The 22461-nt window shown below is 39.4% G+C and overlaps 1 long non-coding RNA gene across 1 annotated transcript; it reads left to right on the plus strand.

Moving 5' to 3' along the window:
- The first annotated feature begins 8115 nt into the window (after positions 1-8115).
- On the plus strand, positions 8116-19086 carry LOC141488472 (uncharacterized). The gene is made up of 3 exons (XR_012468700.1): positions 8116-8205; positions 10187-10301; positions 18880-19086. It is a non-coding gene; the product is annotated as an uncharacterized LOC141488472 (long non-coding RNA).
- Positions 19087-22461: the final 3375 nt, after the last annotated feature.

Consider the following 22461-nt stretch of genomic DNA (forward strand, 5'->3'; position numbering starts at 1 on the left):
AGGGGCTGAATATATTGATATTATTGATATCAATGATATTAAATGAATGATGAAAATAGCAAGAAAGTATTATGTAAATTATCATTCTCTTGCTCTAGAATCTTCACTGTCTCCCTATTGCCTCTAAGATAAAATACAAACTCCTTTGGTATTTAGTGGATGCACAGTTTAGTTCCAGTTCATCTTACCTAATTTTTGCATATTAGTTCCTTTCATGAATTCTTATGTCCCGGTAAACTTGCCTTCTTACCATTCCTCAAATGCAATATATCATACCCTGCTTCTATGCTTTTTTATAGGCTCAGTCTCATGCTTCACAACCTCATATCTGCTATCTGAATAGAGATGATAATTAAACCAATGGGAGCTGATGAGGTCATCAAGTAAGAATACAGAAAGAGAAGAGGATTCAGGATGGTTGATTTGCAGGTAGAGAGTATGATATGTATGAGCATTCAACAAAGAAACCCCTAAAAATTGACCAACAAAAAGAGCCAAAAGAAAGTAGTAACACAAAAAAACCCAAAGGAGAGAGAGGATCCAGGAAGAAAGACTGGTTGTCATTAGGATCAAACCTGTATAGAAGTCAAGAAAAAATAAGGATAAAGAAAAAGGTATCGTATTTGTCAATTAAGAGAACATTGGGGGTGGCTAGGTGGCTCAGCAGATAAAGCACCAGCCCTGGAGTCAAGAGTACCTGAGTTCAAACCCGGCCTCAGACACTTAATAATTACCTAGCTGTGCGGCCTTGGGCAAGCCACTTAAACCCCATTGCCTTGCAAAAACCTAAAAAAAAAAAAACAAACAAACAAAAAAAGAGAACATTGGAAATTTTGGAGAATGCAGTTTTAGTTCATAAATAAGATTAGAAGCCAAACTACAAAAGGGAAGGTAGAACAGTAGATAAAGCACAGGACCTGGAGACAAGAAGGGATGAATTAACCTCAGACACTAGTTATGTGATGCAAATTTCTAATTCTGTGAATTTCTGAATGGAGGAGGGAGGGATGTATTCCAGTTGATAAATTGACACCTCCTTTTTACACACAGGTTTAAGATTTCTTCCTATTTTAATGCCTCATCAGGACAGGAAGGTATCCTTGGGTTCATTTTAGAAACATTTCCTCAAAACTACCTCTGGTGTACAGGGCATGGCCCAAATATTACTTCATCTTATAAATGAGTAAACTGAGGACCAGAGAAGAAAAATCACCTGTCTGCAGTCATACAAATAATAAATATCAGAATCAGGCCTTCAGCAAACGGACTATAGATATTTTTTCCTCCTCTGTAGGGTGCAATGTAGGGTAAATGTGTTTGGGTTATAGTGGATCCATATGTATGGAGAAGAAGGCATATGGTGAGCAAGAGTGGGGCACAAATTGGAAAGAACTCTGATGAGGTTAGATTAATGCAGGACCTTGAGAGCTAGATATAGGAATTTGAACTTTATTCTACTGTCAATTTGGGATCATTATGGGATCTTAAACAGAGAAATGAAATGAAGAAAGCAATATTTTAGGAGGATTAGTGTGGCAGAGGTATATAGGTTGAATTATAAAGATTAGAGAAAAGAAAGAAGATCCATGAAGCTATTGCAAGAATCCAGATAACCAGTGATGACGTTCTGCTCTAGGGTGATGGCATTGGGAATAGAGAGGAAAAGCACAATCAGAAATATATTTCACATAGGGAAACCATAGGACTAGACTGAATTCTTCTTAAGTAATGCAAATCACCCAAAACTGGCTTCTTTTCCTAATTTCCTTAATTGGGGAAAGGAATAAAGACTTATTAAGAATGTACCATATTCCAAATAGACCACTGGGCTTAGAGTCAAGAAGACTCATCTTCTGAGTTTAGATACTTGCTAGCTGTGTAGCCCTGGTCAAACCCTTTCCCCTTGTTTGTTTTAGTTTCCCACTCATAAAAGAGAAAGAAATAGCAAAGCACTCCAATATCTCTGCCAAGAAAAATCCCAAATGGGGTTACAAAAAGTTGAATATGACTGAAACTATTCAACAACAACAGCAAACGTGCCAACAACGTTTAGAATATTTAGAACATCAAATAAGAATATTTTATATGTACAGCACCCCTAGAAGTTACTAGGATCACCTTTTGATAGTTGAGAAAACTGAGCCAGACAGAAGTTAGCAACTTGCTCAGCTAATAAGTTTTTGAGGTAGGATTTGAATTCAGGTCTTTCAGATTCTAGGTTCAGTGCCCTATCCACTATGCCACTAGCTTACCTAGTAAGGTCAATGCTTTTTTCCTAGTTAACTAAGTTCAAAGTCACCTTTGGTTTCTTCTCTTTCATGGTCCTCCATATTCTACCTTCTTTAACATTCCTATAAACCTAAACTCTTATAAGAACTAAATGCCTGAACTCCAATATACCCCATCACTACCATCATCAGCTTCCAACTCCTTCAGTCACTACTGTCAGATAAATCTTTCATTGGCATAGTTCTAATCACGTCATTTCACTTAACAAAAACCTCTGTTGATTTCCCATTGCCTAACCAAATAAACTTTATATTCTTTAGCTTGACATGCAACAAATATGTATTAATCACTTACATTCAAAGCATTGTGTTACATACTGGAGGAGACACAAACTTTGCATGCCTTTCTGCCTTCATAGAGATTATAGCCTAGTTAAGGTGAGAGGGCTGAGAATTCTACAAATGCTTATATTTATTCTCATCCAAGGAGAATGATTGCATCTCACTCTAGCCTAGTTTTCCTCTTCCCCAATTCTTGAAAGTATTTTTAAAAGGGTTTGAAGCAGGTTTAAAGAAGAAACAAGGTATAAATTTGAGTCATCAATTAATCAATTGCTGTGTTCAATCATGTCCAATTCTCTGTGACCCCATTTTTGGCTTTTCTTTTTTTTTTTTTGTTTGGGTTTTTTTTTTAGGTTTTTGCAAGGCAAATGAGGTTAAAGTGGCTTGCCCAAGGCCACATAGCTAGGCCATTATTAAGTGTCTGAGACCGTATTTGAACCCAGGTACTCCTGACTCCAAGGCCAGTGCTTTATCCACTACACCACCTAGCCACCCCGTTTTGGGGCTTTCTTGAAAGAATAATGCAATAGTTTGCCATTTCCATCTCCAGCTTATTTTATAGATGAGAAACTGAGGTAAACAGAGTTAAGTGGCTTGTCCAGGTTCCCATAGGTGGTGTTTGAAGCCAAGTTTGAACTCTTCATGATTCCAAACTCAGAGCTCTGTCCACTTCTCCACCTAGGCAACTATGTGGCAGTCACTATGTTGAGTAATAGAAATACAAAAAAAGGGGGGTGGGGAAAGGGCAGTTCCTGTCCTCAAGAAGAAAACATTCCATTAGATAAATGATTATAGATAGATGGATAGATAGATAGATAGATAGATAGATAGATAGATAGATGATAGATAGATAGACAGAAATATTTATAAAATAAATAGAAAATTAATGTAGTTATCTCCCTGAAGTTGATGCTTAGAGCCATGATAGTGGTGAGCAAGCAGGGGAATGAATATGAGAGAATATGAAATGAATATGAAAGAATAAACAGTTGAAAGTCATACCATATATAGATTCTTCCGAAAGTAATTGGGGATATTTAGTCTACAAAATTGATACATGATATCAGGAGCACCTGATAGCTACCTGAAAATATTTCAAAAGTTGCTATTTAGAATAGGAATTAGTCTTGTTCTTCTTGCGTCCAGAAAGCATTACAAAGAAGAATGGGTGAAATTAGGCAAATTTAGGCTCAATGTAAAGAACAATTTCTTAGTAGAGCTAACAAAAAGTAGTATGTGCTATAGTAAGAAGAAGTGGGTTGCCCCTGGCTAGAGGTCTTCAAATTCGGGGAAAAAAAAAGAATAACCTATCATTCTCTTGAGATAGAGTAGAAGAAATTCTTGTTCAGGTCAAACTTTGAGATACTTTTGAATTCTAAGATTCAGTGACACATAGTTAAGAGGCAGGAAGAAAAAGAAGCAAAACAACAAAAGCAAGGCACCTCCAGATATTTAGAAGAGCAGGGAAAATCAATGTCATGGGAAGTCAAGGAAGACAGTTGAAGGAGGTGACAGTATCAAGTTCTATAAAGGGAAAGAGGAAAATGAATACTAGAAAAGGTTCTTGAAATTGTTCACTGTTGACTTTGAGAGAATAGTTTCAGTAGAATAACGAAGGTCTAGACCAAGTTATAGAGGAATAGAAGGAAAGGAGTTGGACACTGAAAGTCATTCATCAAGTCTGTCAAACACTGATTAAGCTCCCATTGTATGACAAAATATGTGTGTGTGTGTGAGAAAGTGAGAGTGTGTGTGTGTGTGTGTGTGTGTGTGTGTGTGTGAGAGAGAGAGAGAGAGAAGAGAGAGAGAGAGAGACTAACTACAAACAAGGCATTGGAGAAACAATGAAAAATCTCAGACAATTCCTGCTGTCAAGGAAATCATTTTCTAATACCCAAATAACCATGAAAAATTTTACTTATATACATCTGTATATATAAAGGGCATGCATATGCACATATATATATTATATATATTATACATGATAAATTGGCAATAATTAATAAAGGAAAAGCTCAAATTAAGGAGAATCAAGAAAGGCTTCTTGTAGAAGCCTTACTTGGACTTGAAGGAAATCAGGGAACCTAGATTAGCAGGAAGAGAATTCCAAGCATAGGAGCTAGCCAATGAGAAAACCCAAAGTTGGGAGATGGAGTCTTTTGATTTAGAACCTACAAGGAGATGGATGTCACTGGATCATATAATATATGGTATACAAATATAAAATATTATAAATATATGAATTATAAACAGCATATATAAATTATTTAAAACAAAATATATTGTATTAAAGTCCAGAAAGGTAGAAGGGAGCAAGAATATGAATGGATTTGAATGAAAAACAAAGATTTTATTTTTGATCTTAGAAGTGATAGGAAACTACTGAAGTTTATTGAATAGGAGGAGCAGGAGATGACATGGTCAGCTCTGATCAATTTGACAGCTGAGTAGAGGATGAACTGGACTGAGGAGAGATTTGAGTCAGGGAAATGAACCAGCAGACTATCACAGAGTGCTGGCAGTGTCAGAGGCAAAAAAAAGAGGACAGATATTATGAAGGGAAAAATCAACAACAGATTGAATGGGGGAGGGGAGAGGAAAAGGGATTTGAAAATGGCACCTAGGTTTCAAGACTAGGTGACAAGGTACCTTTAACAATTAACAGTAACAAGAAGTTAGGAAAAAAGGAAAGTTTGGGAGGAAAGAATGTTTGTGTGTGTTTGTGTGTGTGTTGTGTGTGAAAGTTTGTGTGTGTGTCATGTCTGAAATTCTGTGTGTGTGTGTGTGTGTGTGTGTGTGAGAGAGAGAGAGAGAGAGAGAGAGAGAGAGAGAGAGAGAGAGAGAGAAAATAACTAAGTCTTAGAATGGAAAGAAAGAAAAAGAAATTAAGGGAGAAAGGATAGAAAGAAGGAAAGAAAGGAAAGAAAGGGAAGAAAGAAAGAAAGGGAAGAAAGAAAGAAAGAAAGGAAGGAAGGAAGGAAGGAAGGAAGGAAGGAAGAAAGAAAGAAAGAAAGAAAGAAAGAAAGAAAGAAAGAAAGAAAGAAAGAAGGGCAGCTAGGTAGCACAGTGGATAGAGCACCAGTCCTGAAGTCAGGAGGACCCAAGTTCAAATTTGACCTCAGACACTTAATAATTACCTAGTTTTGTGACCTTGGGCAAGTCACTTAACCCCATTGCCTTTTTTAAAAAAAAACAAAAGCAAAGAAGTTTCATAAAAGGAAGGAATGAAGGAAGAACAGCTCAAGAAAGAAAGGTTGAAGATGGCAGAAAAGTAGAGGGATCAAGAAAAATCAGTGCAAGGGATTAAAGAATCCCTTCTGTAAGATTTTAATTTCTAAGATCTTCGCTCAAAGCTGCCCAAGTCACAGCTTCCTAAACATGTTAGGGATGAGAGACTCAGAAGAAAAAAAGTCAGATTTGTGCTAGGGTACATTAGAAATTTTACTGACTGAACTCAGAAGATCTGGGTTCAAATTTCACTTTGTTGAATGTAAGAAGACTGGAAAAATAGGAAAAGGCCTGTTTGTAAAGGTATTTAAATGCCTAAAAGGTGGATTTATACTTGATTCTTTTGCTATTAGGGAGTCATTGGGGTTTATTGAGTAGAGAAATTACATGGTTGTATCTATATATACTTTGGAAAGATCACTTTGGTCACTAAGTAGGTAGACTAGATTGAAGAGAAACTTGAGACCTGGAAGCCAATCAGATGGCAATAGTCTAAAACTGTCATGATGAGGACTTCACCAGGCTGGCAGCTGTATGAGGGGAGAGAGGAGATATATTAAAAAGATATCATCAAGGTAGAAATGACTTGGCAATAGATTGGAATGAGTGAGTAGGTTGAGTGTGGAGTTGAGGATGGCAATTAGGGTGCAATTCTAGGGGACTGGGAGAATAGTAGTGCCCTTAACATTTATAGTTTGAAAGGGTTGTTTTTGGAGGAAAAATGAATTATTCATTTTTGAACATGTTGAGTTTGAGATCCCTAATCTGATGCCAAGTCTAGGGCTCTATCCATTATGCTTCATTTCTTCTCACAATTCTATGGCAATTATCTAAGCTGTGAGGTATAGAGAGCAATTATTTTTTATCCAATTTTTACTGATGAGCAACAGACCCAAAGATGTCTCTTATTTTCTTATACTTTTAAGCAAATAGATTTGTCTGAGTCACTCCTCATTTTCTTATATTTCAGTAAATACAATAGACCAAAGAGCAAAATCTATTTTAAAGTGGGCACAGTCTTAATTGTTAAAGTTACAGTTACTCAGCTAGAAAGAATCTGTTCAGTTGCATCTGATTCTTCATGACCCCACTGACAAAAGACATTGGACTCTTTTGCTTTTTTCCTTCTCTGGTTTTTGGTTTTTGTTTGGTTTTGTTTGTTTGTTTGGTTTTTTTAGAGATGAGGAAACTGAGAAACAGGGATAAGTTACTTGCCCCGGGTTCCAGATTTGTCCTTAGGAAGATGTGTTCCTGACTCCAAGCCTGGAGCTTTATCCCTTTTGCCATCTAGTTGCCCAGTAGAATTGGTTCTTAAACCTCAATCCCCTGACTCTAGGGTTCATGGAACTTCCATTATGCCATTCTCTCTGACTTCTCAGAGCATCCGGCTTCCACCGGGTGCCCAGAAGTTGAACGTCTTTCTCAAAGTCCTCCCACTCAGAGGAGGAGAGGTTTGGGCTCTCGGATCGCAGAGCCAGGAGGGCTGAAGAATCCTTCCCTACGTATCCTCTGGGTGTGCTGGGCCGGCCTGGCCCTGGCCCTGCTGGCTCTGCACCCAGAGACACCCCTTCCCACGCACACCGGCACCTTCCCGTCCTCCGGCCTCTCCAAAAATCAATCCCGACATCTCCTTAAATCAAAGTCAGACACAATGAAAGGGTGGTGGGGAATTTTGTTTACTGATCCTGGCATCTAATTAAAATTAGCTGATGGTTCTTCTAGTAGGTTTTTGTTCTGACTATTTTAAGCGCGGGCGGCTGGATCAGTGCAGCCCCTAGTAAGCTGTCAAATCAAATTTTCAAAAGCAAATTGCTTTTATAATTAATTTAATTATTATTACGGCTCCCAGTTTTGTGTTGCCTTAATGAACACAATCAGGTTTCACCCTCTGGTTCTCGCCCTCCTCCCTTTTCCCTTTTCCCTTTCCCCCACCCCTCCCCCCTTCCCAGGTCCACCTCCCACCTCCCCGACCCAAGCTGGGCAAATGGAGGGGAAAGGAGAGAAGCAGATACGCACTGTGCGCCCACCCCCAGTCAGCTCCCGCACCCTCCCAATGAGTAATTAAAGTTCTGATTGTTGTCTCCGGCTAAATGGTACATGTTTTAATTACCCCGGAGCCCGCCCGAGCAGCCTCAGCCCCGGCTCCCCCTCCCCACACCCCCACGCCACGCTCCGAGCACTGGCATGTATGCCAGTGAGTGTGAGTGTGCGCTGACAATGACAGCGGCCTGTCTGTCACAGCGGGCGACGCCTTCGCTGGGGAACTAACTGCCAGTTACTAGGGAAACGGCCAGGGAGGCAGCTGGGTCAGGCTAGGCGGGTGGCAACTGGCAGGAGTCGACATCTCAGCCCTCTCCATGTAGCTCAACCCCCTCCCCTGCTGGCCGAAGCCTCTGGGACCGGGGAGGTGAGGTCTGGGGGCAAGAGTAAGGAGAGGCAGGTCATTAGTCCTCTGGCCCCCAAACCCACCCTCCTCTGCCCAATAAATTGCTTCTCCTTCAAACCCATAAGGCGGTCCTCTGGCAGGTCAAAAATGTGGGGACCTAGACTATCCTTTAGTGATCCAAGATAGAACGATAGCCCCTTGTTCACTTCTTGTTTTCTCTGTTTCCCTTTTTGTCTCTTCTTTGTCTCTTCTTTCTCTAACCTCTCTTTTCTTCCTACTCTCCTTTCCCTTCTCTTTTTTCTTCCCTTCTATCTATTTTTATCCTTCCCTCCTTCCTTTCTTTTCTCGTCTTTTCTTCTTCATTTCTCTTCACCTTTCTATCCCTTTTTTCTTTTTTAGATTTTTTTTTCGGTAAGGCAATGGGGTTAAGTGATTTGCCCAAGGCCACACAGCTAGGTTAATTATTGTCTGAGGTTGGATTTGAACTCAGGTCCTCCTGACTCCAGGGCCGGTGCTCTTCACCACCTAGCTGCCTCTTTTCTTTTTTCTTAATATCTCTCTTAAATGTATCATCTTTTTTTGTTGTTGTTTTAGTTTTGGGGCATGTGAAGCAATGAGTTTAAGTGATTTGCCCAATGGCACACAATTGTCTTGTTTTTGTTTGTTTTTTGGTGAAATTAAGTGAAAGCTGCCCTTTTTTAAAAAAAAAATTATTGTTTTTTTGAATTTTACAATTTTCCCCCAATCTTGCGTCTGTGGTTTTGGGGGGTTTTTTGTTTGTTTTTGGAGGATTTGGGGGAGTGAGAAAATAGGGTTAAGTGACTTGCCCAAGATCATATAGCTAGCTACCTGTCCTTTTTTTGATGTTTGTTTTGGGTTTTGGGGTTCTTTTGTCTACATATTTTGGAGTTCTTTGTGTGTGTCTGTTTTTTGGTGTGATTTGTTTTGGGGGGATTTTTTGTTTGCTTTTTGGTGAGGCAATGGGTTTAAGTAACTTGCCCAAGGTCACATAACTGTCTTTTTTTGTTTGCTTGTTTTGCTTTTGGAGGGGTTTTTGTTTGGGTTTTTTTTCCTAGTGAGACAAAGGGGTTAAATGACTTGCCCAAGGTCATACAGCTAACTTTTTAAATTTATTTTTGCTTTTTGTGTTTTTATTTTGTTTTTTGGTGAAGCAATGGGGGTTAAGTGACTTGCCCAAGGTCACAGTTTTCTTTGTGTGTGTGTGTGTTTTTTGAGGGGGTTTTTTTTGGGGGGGGATTGTTTGTTTTTGGTGGGTTAAGTGACTTGCCTATGGTCACAGTTGCCTTGGGGGGGGGGGGTGTTTAGATTTGGGGGATTTTTTTGTTTGTGTTAGGTTTTGGGATTTTTTGGTAAGGCAAAGAGTTAAGTGACTGATTTTCCCCGGTCAAACAGCTGTCTTTTTGGGGTTTTTTTGTTTTGTTTTTTGGTGTGTTTGGTTTTTTTCCCTTGGTGAGGCAATCAGATTAAATGACTTCCCCAAATTGAAGAGTTGTCCTTTGTTTGTTTTGGGTTTGGGGGTTTGTTTGTTTGTTTTGGTGAGGCCATGGGATTAAGTGACTTGCCCAAGATCATATAGTTTCCTGTCTTTTTTTAAAGAAAACTTTTTCTGTCCCTCTTTTATTCTATCTTTCCAATTTCATTTCTCTGTGATTTCCTTTCTCCTCCCTCCTTGTCTGCTTTCTTATCTCTAATTTTCTCATCTTGTAAATAGCATTATTTCCCTCAATTCCATCTCTTTCTCTTAGTTTCTCTTATTTTAAAATTTTCTCATTTGTTTCTCTTTACCTATTTTGTTTTGTTTTTTCACTTATTCCACTCATTTTTCTTTTCTCTTTCTCCTCTCTTGTCTCTTACTTTCTCTGCCTCTGGGAGTCCTCCATTTGAGTCTTTATTTCTCTTTCTTTGCTTCTGTGCCTCCTTTCTCCATCTATCTGCCTCTCACCATCTTTTATTGTTTCTGTTTCCAATATCATCCTTGTAGAACTACTTGAAAAAAGACACAGGGAGTCCGCCTGGACAACAGGCTGAGCTGACAAAGCCACTACTCACTCTACCAGCACAACTTCAAAATCACTACAAATTACTGTAAGCCCTTGGTGAGTTTCTGTGACTGCACTGAAGGGAACTTGGGTCAGTGATGAACATGGAGGCAGAGAACTAGCTATTTCCAGTCATGGACTTTTAGAATGGATCTGGGCATGAACAGGTGTACGGATTGGATGTAGGCTGTGTTTGGGCAGACTTAACTAACTGGTCACTAGCATTTTTGAAATGGGCTTGAAACTAGGAAAAAAAATGACTGAAACACTTGAGTCTAGATTATTTATATATTAAATAGATGTATGTGTTTTTAAGAAAGACATAAAGCTGTGTGACCTTGGGCAGATCACATAATGTCATGGCCTCACCAAAAAGACTAGAGGGTCTATGAGGAATCAGTTACTAGTAGTTAAACACCTATTCCCTATGGGTCCTTCACTGTGTTAAGTCTTAGAGATGCAAATAAAGAATATTCCCAGCTTATAAGGAATTCACCGTCTAATGGAAGTGGGGAAGGAAGATGACAATATACAAATAACTATGTACTAACAATACACACACACACACACACACACACACAGAGACACACACATATACATATACTAGACAAATTGGAGATAATAAAGACACAGAAGGCATTAAGGTTAAGGAAAGCTGGGGGGTGGGGCAGAGCAGTGCAGTTAGGTGGTCTAGTGGATAGAGTACCAGCCCTGGAATCAGGAGGACTTAGTTCAAATTTGCCTCAGACACGTGATACTAGTGTGTAACCTTGGACAAGTCATTTAACCCCATTGCTCCATGATAACCACACACACACACACACACACACACACACACACACACACAGGAAGACTGGGAAAGGGTTCTTTCAGAAGGTGAAATTTTAGCTTGAACTGAAAGGAAACCAGAAAGGCCAGGAAGGCCCTCTCTAGGTGGAAGAGAGGTTCAGAGAGTGGAGATAACGATTGAAAATATCTAAAGTGAAGAGTTAGAGAGCCTTGTGAGAGGAAAGACAACAGCAAGATGTCCAGTGCAACTGGACTGCAAAAATATGTGGGGCTGAGTAAGATTTAGAAGACTGGAAAGGTGGGAGAGAACCAGATTATGAAAGCCTTTGAGCGTCAAATAGAGGTTTTTATATTTGATCCTGGAGGTAATAAGGGAGTCACTAGAGGTTATTAAATGGGGAGGAGGGTGAGGGATTGACTTGGTCAGATCTGTGCTTTAGGAAGATCAATTTAATGGCAGACTAGTAGAATGATTGGGCAGAAATTTGAGTCAGGAGAACAATCAGCAGACCATTGCAATATTCCAGGAATGAGATAATATGAGGTCCTATCCCAATAAGGTGGCAGTGTCAGAGAAGAAGAGGGACATAAAGGTGAGATGTCATGAAAGTAAAGACAAAAGACCATAGCAATAGGTAAGTTTTGGGGGAGGGCAGAGAATGAGAGAATAATGCTTAGATTGTTAGACTCAGAGAGTGAGAAAATGGTGAAAGCCTCAACAGTAATAAAATTAGAAGGAAGATAATGAGTTCAGTTTTAGATATTCTATTGTTAAAAATGTGTTTAGGACATCAAGTTCAAGGTGTCTGATGCCAGACTGAAAATCACCAGAGAAGATGGGGTCGGACATCTGCATGAAGAGGATAATTGAAGCCAAGGGAGTTGATGAAATCACTAAATGAAATAGTATAGAAGGAGAAGAGAAGAGAGTCCAGCACAGAGCCTTAGGGGACCCCCAACAGTTAGTGACTGAGAATGAGTAGTCAAACAGAAGGAGAACCAGGAGAGAAAAGTGTCACAAAAACCTGTAGAAAAGAGAATGTCAAGAAGAGGTAATCAACAGAAATAAGGACTGAAGAGAAATCAAGATGTATGAGGATTGGAAAAAGGACATTAGATTTGACAATTTAGAAAGCCCTAATGGAGAGAGCAGTTTTGATTGAATTAGAAGCACAGAAGTCAGAAAGCATGAGTTAAGAAGAAAGTGAGAGAAAATAGAGGCATTTACTATCAATAGCCTTCTCAAGGTTTTTAGATCCAAAAAGAGGTGAGTTACAGGCAATAGTTCACAAGGCTAGGCAGATCAAGTGACGGTTTTTTGAGGATGAGAGGAACATGAGCTTGTTTGTAGGCAAAAGAAAGCAGCCAGGAGACAGGAAACTATGAAGATTAGTTAGAGAGAGATTGGATAATAGAAAGGAACAAAGAGAGGAAAGAAATAAGTACTAAGTGCTTTAAAAACATTATCTAATTTAATTCTTAAAACAACCCTGGGAATTAGTTCCATTTGATAGTTGGGAAAACTGAGTCAGAGGTTAAATGATTTGCCCAGGGTCACCCAACTATTAAGTAGGTAGCAGGATTTGAACCCAGGTCTTCTTGCCACCAGGCTGTATCTACTAAGTCACCTATATCTGTGTGAGTTGCAAACTGCCAGAATGGAATAGGATCATTTGTGTTTACAAAGAGATTTTTCCTTGTTAATAAGGGCTACCTCTTCATAATCTAGACACCTGAATGACATGAGAAGAGGAACAGGGGGAGAAGAGAGATTTTATTTGGAGGTCTCAATTTTTCCAATTAAATGAGGAAAAAGTATTACCTGGGAGGGTAGAGGGAGGAAGAGGAGCTATGGGTACACTTGAGAATAGATGAAAGGATTTGGAAAATTTGGTGGTGAAGTGGATAAAGTACCAGACTTGGAGGAAGATATGAGTTCAAATGCAACCTCAGATTTTAATTAGCTGTGATATCCTGGACAAGTCACTTTATCTTATTTGCTTCAGTTTCCTCATCTATAAAATGAACTGGAGAAGAAAATGGAAAACCATTCCAAGATATCCTTGGCAAGAAAACCCCAAATGGGATCCCAGAGAGTCAGACATCACTGAAATAGCAACAGCAGCAAATCAGGGAGATATTTAAAAAATTATCTTGCTGTACTGAAGGTCCAGTTGAGATTATGTAACATAAACATAGAGTGGATCCAGTTAGCAAGATATTTTCTCTAGCTTTGCTCAATAATTTACTAGTAGAAGTGAAAGCAATAGATGGTGGAGTTATCCAAAGTTAGACTTTAGTAGGACAAGACCTTCATTGAGTGAAAAGAGCAAAAGAATTTGAGAAAAAAGAATTGTAGATAAAGTCAAACTGGTTCAAAAAGGAATCAAGATGGGGAAGAAAAGAGTGTAGTCAGTGAAGGGGTGATGATCTTGTAAAGGATTGAGAGCTGGGATTGGCATTCAAAATGAGGAAGAATAGATTTTTGAAGCTGCAAGGCAGAGGGTAAGGTAGTTATAATCAGAAAAAGTATATCATTTTTGGACATGGACATGGAATACTTGTGAGTGATGGCAAGATCAAGGGCATGATCATCTCTATAGCAATGGTGGGGAAAAGGAGTAGGTCATGAGTAAATTGAAGGATTGGGAGATTAAGTTGGTAATGAGTAGGTTGAAGAATTGGGTGTTTGAAGGAATAGCAACATATATGTTGAAGGCCCCCAGGAAGAGGACAGGAATTGGGGTGGAGAGAAAGAATGAGAGTTGGGCATTAAACTCATTGAGGAAAAAGACAGTGTTATAGAAGTCTGTAAACATTAGCTCCTAGAATCTTGATTGAATGACAAATACAGACTGAGTGAACCTCAGAGGAGGAAGGGTTACTGAGTCTTGGTGGTAGAGAGAAAATCTGGAAGTGAAAATGGAATGAAAACATAATTTAAATCTTCTGCTAGTATCAGACAGTCAGGTTAAGAGCAGAAGTGATACCAGTTCCAGGAAGGATGACTGGGAAGGTGCATCATCAGTAAGGAGTGAAGTCTCAGAAAGTGCAAGAAGATTGAAGAAGTGAGAAAGGAAAAGATTTAAGATGAAATCTAGCTTGTTGCCTATGAAACAGAATGGAGTTTGAAAAATAGCAACCCAGGGTTCAAAATCACTGAGGTGGGGTGGCTTTGATGGGGTAGAAGTATGTTAATCACTGAAGAGTAAGGACAAATGCATGGGGCAGCTAGGTGGTGCAGTGAATGGAGCATTGGACCTGGAATCAGGAGTACCTGAGTTCAAATCTAGCCTCATGCTTAATAATTGCCTAGCTGTGTGACCTTGGGCAAGTCACTTAACCCCATTGCCATAAAAAATAAATAAATTTTAAAGAGTAAAGGCGAATGCAAAATCATTAAGATCAGGATGGTAGCCATTAAAGCATTATTGAAGGAAGAAGTAAAAGGTTGGCATGTAACTGAGGGAAGGGAAACATAAATGAAGGGATGATCACCAAGGGCAGCAGAGAAAGGACTGGTTGGTAGTCCTTAATGAGAGACAGAGCTTACAGTTGTCAAGAGGACAGAAGGAAGGGTAGAGATTGGAGGATGATCAAATGGAAAAGAGCAGATACTAATGGTGCACTATGGGCAGGTGAGCAGAAACTGGAAGTGTTCAATGTAAAGTCAAATCTAGGGATGGTCATTGAAGGAAGCTAGGGATTCTAAGAAGCAAGTGTAGCAAGAGATTAATAACGATCAAGAAAGAGAAAAGGGTAATGATTCTCAAATCATTGAAAAGAAGTAGGCAAAGGGGCTTGTCGGGGACATTAAATGCATGGTATAAAAGCAGTATACAAAGCATTATGCACATTATTCTCCTAATCAGGAATCTTCACTGTTTCCCAATTTTATCTCTAAGGTAAAGCACAAATTCCTTTGGTAGTTGAGGACCTACATAATATATTCCCCCACACCTGAACAGAAGGTAGTCCAACCAACTATGAGGTCCTATTCCTCAAATATGATATTAGTCCTCCTGTTTATTTTTTCACAGACTGGGTCATTTATTGAAACAAATCCTCCTCACTTCTACCTCTTAAAATCCCTAGCTTTCTTTAAGACTCAGCCTAGATGCATCTTTCCATGGAACACTTTCCTGATTCCCTACCAACACCATCACCAATTATTAATGGTTAAGAAAGGAAAGAGAGATTTAGGATAATAGTTTCACAGAATGGTAAGGACTAGTGATCATTTTTTAAGGATGCTGGGGGAGATTTGGGTATGATTGAAGAAAGCAGGGAAAGAACTAGTTGCTAGAGAGAGACTGAAGATTTGCAAGGAGGGAGAACAGTCAAGAAAGATATAATCTACAGGAGAAGACAGGTGTGGAAGGGATCAAGTGTGTCTGTTGTGAGACTGGTCTTGGCAAGGGAAAGGGCCTGTCTTGACTAGTCTGATGGAAAAGAGGAATAAAGTCAAGGGATTTTGAGATGAAGAGAATGAGAGAAGAAGGGGATTATGACAGAATTTTACCAGGGAGGAGGCAAGAAAAAGAGGGTAGGAAATGAGGTATAGGAGGATTTAAAGAAAGAAAAAGTTTGGAATCATTTTTGCAGAGAGGGGGATAGGGAATCAATTAAGGAAGAAGAAAATGAATGAATAAAGCATTAAGTGCTTACTGTATGCAAAGTACATAGGACATTGGGGATACCAATAGAAAAGTAAGACATTCTTTGCCCTCAAGGCACTCTCATTCTAATGAGGAAGGTAACTCAATTGGAAGTCAGATGGAAAAATCCCATGATCCATAGGGTATAGCAGCAAAAAAGCATAGTGTAACGTCACTTCTTCAATGTCATTTCCACTCAGAAACAAATCTTATCATTTGAACCATTTGGCAGTGTCAAAGACTTAGGTGGCAAGAACTTTTTTTTCCCTAGATCTTTATCAGCTGTAGAAAAAGGACCTGCTGGAGGGAAAGCTAGGTTGCAGGGTTGCCTCCCAGGATAATGGTTGACTGGAAGCATTGCCATTCCCAAAACTCTTGGGTTCAAGAGTTAAACAATCACCATCAGGGTCTGAGGGTCAAGTTCGTAGTAGTGGTTTGACCTGCCTATCACATGCTGCTTCCTCTATCTCCCTCAGATTGCCTAGATGCTTCAGTCGGGCTGGCCTGCCTGTCCTGGGAGTAGCTTGTGATTAGAAAATCTAGTCCCTTCTTAGGAACTGCTTCTCCAGATGATGACTATCCAGGCTGGACTGGAAACAAAACCAGTGGTTCAGGGGTTGCTGCCACTCCAGGGTGCTTCACTGCAGTTGGTCAACAGTTGCTAGTAGTGATGAAGCTGGGCCTTTTCCCATAATGATTTCTCCCCTTGATAATAATTTTGGAAATGGGGCACAGCCTTGCTGCTGTGAGAACCCAGCTGAGTTAGGATACAGGATCTATAAGTTAGCTAATCAGCAAGGTGGTAGCATCTACAGCCTTATTCAGTAGCTCTTGTAAATAATGGCAGAGAAGGCAAATGGCAGGAGTAATTTGAGACCAAGGTTGTCAAGAGAGGAACATTAATGAAACAAAGAGGCAAGGAGAGTATCATGTAAAATCAAAAGGGCTAACTCTCAGGTTAAAGATAGAGAGGAAGGAGGGTGAGGTGAAAGCAGGGAAAAGGCCTATGAAAGTACCAAGTGGTAGAGAAAATGGTGGTCTGAGTGGGGTCAAAGAACAGGTGCAGAAAGGGGGAAGAATAAAGAAAGTTGTGATTACAAAAGGTTGTTAAAGTAGGGAAGTATTAGAATTTCTAATTAGGGAAGTAGTACATTTGTGGAGAATGGTAAGGTCTAATGTGTGACTATCATTCTGTGTACCTAAAGTGGAGTTAAGGAAATAAGTCATGGGACATAAAGGAGGTTGAAGAAATGAGAGGTTGGGGAGTATGAGGGAGTATTTACATGGATGATTAAGGCCAGAGAGAGAGAGAGAGAGGAAGATTGTGAACATTTAAAAATTTTTTGTTTATTTAAGGCAATGGAGTTAAGTGACTTGCCCATGGTCACACAAAGGCAATTATTAAATGTCTGAGATCACATTTAGACTCAGGTCCCCCTGACTCCAGGCCTGGTGTTCTATCAACTGTGCCACCCAGCTGCTACTATCACTTCTTGGGAAAGAGGGGCAGAATGCCCATGCTGGAAGGCACAGTCAGTTCTGGTTACCAATATATCGATTTGGTAAAAAAAATTGTATTTGAACTTTATAAAATGAATGATAACTGAATGAAGGAGGTAAAAGAAGATCCCAGGAGTCATAAAGGGGAGCAAGGAATATTCTGACTTGTTCTTTAGGTTGAATAGAAGGAAGGAGTAAGAGTAAAATCAAAGATGGAGAGAATAGTTGGGGATGCACAATTATCAGAGGGAAGCTAGGTCTTAATGAAAGCTAACAGAAAGAATGTGAGGGAAAAAAAAAAGAAGAAAGGGGATCATTATGGAACAGGAATGACAGAAGGCATAGTCAAAGAGGTAGGCAAGATTGGATTTGAGACATGGGTGGGGTCAGGTAGATGGAGCCAAGAATGAAAGAACCTTAGAGGACACACGACAATTTTATTCTAAATGTCCACTGATTATTACAGGGAGAGGGAAAGATACAAATGAAGTCATAATTAGTGACAGATGGGGAGAAAACTATAATGTATGAGCTATAATTAATGCATTAATGTCTTGGATTTTTCTGGGGCTGCTCTAACTCTGTATACCAGGAACCCTGGACAACTCAAATGACCTGAAAAATAACAACACTGGTCCTGCAATGGCTGGATGACATGTCACTTTTTTTTAAATGCTTTTTACGCAGTAAATACATTCTAATCCCACAGTCCTTATTTTTTGATTGGCTAGTTTCTCCTAGAGTTTTCAATTTAAGCAAAGCTCCAAAGACAGCAATGTCTTCATTCTTCTTCAGGCTCTAACTCTTTGGATTTTCTTTATCATATTATAGAAGTCTCTTCACCCTGAAAGTTTACTCTACCCCAGGAGTTCTTACCCTGGTAATACAGTCTGCCAAATGGTCCCTTACTCTAATTGACTAGTTCCTTCCAGAGCTTTCATTTTACCCATGCCAGTCATGTCTTTATACCTTGCTGATCTCCACTCCAGACTCTCTGGACTTCTACCATGACCCCAAGAAAATACCTTTTTCCCATTTACAACAACTTCCTTTTATGTAATATCCTCTTCCTTTAGAATTCAAGCTTTGAGTTCAGGGAATAGTTTGTATTTATATTTCTATTATTTAGCATTTTTGTTTTTTCACTGGAAAACAAGATTGAAATAAACCAACTCCTTTCACTGTTTCTCCCACTGTGTTGAGAGTAGTATGTGCTATCGTCAAAAAGAGATCAAGTTTTCAAGGCTTACTCCAAAGCAACCTAACTTTATTTATTTTGGGTTTTTGCAAGACAATGGGGTTAAGTGACTTGCTCAAGGTCACAAAGCTAGGTAATAATTAAATGTCTGAAGCTAGATTTAAACTGAGATTCTCCTGACAGGGTTGGAACTCTACTGTACCAATCAGTTGCCCCCCCCCCCCAGCATGCTAACTTTATGAACATAGCCAAGTTGTTTAATTACACAGAAACTGTTTTCTTATTTCACAAACTGGCACAACGCATGTCCTATCTATCTCAAAAGATTGTGAAGATGTGCTTTGTGAATTGTAAAGTACTTTATGAACGTGGACTGTTATTAGACATAAGCCATCCTATTTACTTTGTGTCTTCAAGGTACTTTCATCAGCTCCCAAATTTCCCTATATATTGAACCCTCTCAAGTTTTTTGTTCGTTTGTTTTTCCTAGGTCTTTATTCATTTGATTTCAGCCTGGCCTCTGCAGTCATCCAAAGAAGCAACCCTATATAAAGATGAACTCCATGCCCTTCAATACTATCAGCACCAGCCTCCAACAATCCAGGCCACTTAAAGCAGCAAGATAAGAGGTGGAATGCAGAAGGGCCAACTATTTTTTTTTGGAATATTTTTTTTAATTAAAGATTTTAGGGGTGGCTAGGTGACACAGTGGATAGAGCACCGGCCTTGGAGTCAGGAGTACCTGGGTTCAAATCCGACCTCAGGCACTTAATGATTACCCAGCCATGTGGCCTTGGGCAAGCCACTTAATCCCATTGCCGTGAAAAATCTAAATAAAATAAAATAAAATTGCTTTAAAAAAAAGATCTTATTTATTTTGAGTTTTACAATTTTTTCCCTAATCTTACTTCCTTCCCCCCCACAGAAGTCAATTTGTCGGTCTTTATATTGTTTCCATGGTATGCATTGATCCAAATTGAATGTGATGAGAGAGAAATCATATCCTTAAGGAAGAAACATAAAGTATAAGAGATAACAAGATCAGACATTAAGATATCAGGTTTTTCCCCCCCTAAATTTAAGGTAATAGTCCTTGGTCTTTGTTCAAATTCCACAGCTGTTTCTCTGGATACAGATGGTATTCTCCATTGCAGACAGCCTAAAATTGTCCCTGATTGTTACACTGATGAAATGAGCAAGTCCAACAAGGTTGAACATCACCCCCATGTTGCTGTTAGGGTGTACAGTGTTTTTATGGTTCTGCACATCTCACTCAGCATCAGTTCATGCAAATCCCTCCGGGCTTCACTGAATTCTCATCCCTCCTGGTTTCTAATAGAACAATAGTGTTCCATGCCATATATATACCACAGTTTGTTAAGCCATTCCCCAATTGAAGGACATTTACTTGAAGTCCAATTCTTTGCCACCACAAACAGGGCTGCTATGAATATTTTTGTACAAGTGATGTTTTTACCCTTTTTTCATCATCTGTTCAGGGTATAGATCCAGTAGTGGTATTGCTGGATCAAAGGGTATGCACATTTTTGTTGCCCTTTGAGCATAGTTCCAAATTTCTCTCCAGAAAGGTTGGATGAGTTCATAGCTCCACCAACAATGTAATAGTGATCCAGATTTCCCACAACCAGAAGGGCCAACTATTACCATCACTGGAGAACATCTTACTCAGACCCTGGTGTCCGTAACTCAAAAAGTTCTGTGCACAAATGTCCAAGAAGTAGCAATGCTCCTGCCCTCAAAACTACAGGTCAGGGCGGCTAGGTAGTGCAGTGGATAGAGTACCAGCCCTGGAATCAGGAGTACCTGAATTCAGACATTTAATAATTACCTAGCTGTGTGGCCTTGGGCAAGCCACTTAACCCCATTTGCCTTGCTAAAAACCAAAAAATAACAAAATAACAAAATAACAAAAAAACAAACAAACAAACAAAAACTACAGGTCCCCAAAGCCGTCATGAAGGGGAATAATCCTTCTACTTATATGACTTAGTACTTGCCTCTACAAATGCTCCATCTGCACAGCCTCACTACTCATACCTATCAGAGATCTAGGAGAAAAAAGTAAAAGAATTTGCCACCAAAAATTGGTGGTGAGTGGTCAAATAGTTGGACATCAGAACTAGATATGGTTTGATCAATGGAAATGACACTACAGAAGATATATTGCTATCTTCCACACATTTACACACTAAGAAGCACTGGCCTTTTCCATCTACCTTGAAATTAAACACTATGAATTATTTACTAGAAAATGAACTCTTGGGCAGGAACTGTCTTGCTTTTCCACTAGTATCTTCATTGCTTGATACATAGTATGTAATGAATGATTTTTTAAATTAATTTATCATGTGGGGCAAGGATAAAAGATAAACATATTTAGATTTGGGTTTTACTTAAAGTTGGCTCCTCAGGTTGGGATCTAGATTTAGAAAAATTCTCTTTTCTTATTTGCTATTTGATTTTAGGGGGAGAGAGGAAGGAAGAAAGGAAGTATTTATATAGCACCTGCTATGTATTAAAGCTTTGCTAAATGTTTTACATATATCTCATTTTAACCTCACAATAATCTCGCATGCTAAATGCTGCTATCCTCATTTACAGTTGAGGAAACTGAGGCAAACAGAGGTTAAATGCCTGAATTGGAGTCTGAAACTGGATTTGAACTTGGATCTTTATGACTAAAGGACTAACATCTATCCATTGCACTGAATAAGCTGCCTCTTTAAAGCACGGCATTCAACCTCTGTGAGTTTTATTTTCCTCATTGATAAAATGAAGGGATCAGGCAAGATGTTCTTTGAAGTCCCTCAAAACTCTAATAACCTATGATTTTCTTAAGGGCTTCCCAGGTGGTGGGCAAAGAGATACTATTCTGTATTTATCTTATATGAAAGATAACAGCAAAGGACCTCATATTCCTCATATGTCAATTCAGTTTCTTGGTCGTATTGCATCCATTGAGGAAAATCGAAGGGGTTAATAGAGAGAGATAGGTGGTTCAATAGATAGAGCCACTGAGTTCAAATGTGGCTTCAGGCAAGTCACTTTACCAGTATCTGCTCCAGCTTCTCCATATGTAAAATACTAGTCCCTACCTCCCAGGGTCCTTGAGGATCAAATGAGATATTTGTAAAATGCCTTGCAAACTTTAAAAACATGATATAAATGCTAATATTCATAATTCTATTTGAGCCTCAGTATGGCATCGTGGATAAGGAACTGATATCAGAATGACCTAGGGAAGTAACGTAACCTATCCTTACATACCAGCCAGTAAAACTACTAAGTTGTAGAAAGGTGCTAAGAGGCATTGGTGAGCAAATTTTCTCATTGGGAGTTCCACAAACTAGTTATATCACAAGTCTGGCAGTTACACTCACTAATGAAATAACAAGTCCAGTCCAAAGGAAACAAAACTTCCTATATGTCTAGTGCATTCAGGTTTACAAGTTCCTCACAGTAAACTAGAGTGCACGTATTCTCATTCTCATTTTATAAAGATACAAGTTAAGGGAGTTGCCCTTAATCACACAATTGTAAATCTGCTCTCTCTCTCTCTCCCTTCTTTGCTAGTATTGGAAGGAAGTAGCAATAGGTGCTTCAGAGATATAATGGGCAAGGGGTCTGAGTTTTTGTGAGGAGAACTATTGGCAAGGAGTGAAACTATGAGTAGAGCAGAATATCTTTGTTCTCCCTGCCCCTTCCACTGCCATCAAACCCTCTAGCCAATCTTGATCTTTCCCCTCCAGAATTAGAGCCTTGAAATTCCCTTTTGTATTCTAGGAATATTGTGCTCACCATGCCTTCTGCCAGGGTTCCCAAGAAATAACATAACCCACCTCCCCAAAATGGTAGACGTGACTGATCCTATCAGGAGTTTCCTCCAAAAGAACCAAGTTGCCCTTGGAGTTAGGAACCTGACAGGGGTTATGTGCCAGGCAACATGAGGACCAAGCCCTGATTTTAATGCCATATACATTGGCCTTGAAAATCCCAGGTGGGGACATTTGGCATCCTACAACACATCTTTCCATTGCCAGGTAAATGCTCT

This window comes from Macrotis lagotis, chromosome 1, assembly GCF_037893015.1.
Source record: "Macrotis lagotis isolate mMagLag1 chromosome 1, bilby.v1.9.chrom.fasta, whole genome shotgun sequence".
Lineage (NCBI taxonomy): Eukaryota > Metazoa > Chordata > Mammalia > Peramelemorphia > Peramelidae > Macrotis > Macrotis lagotis.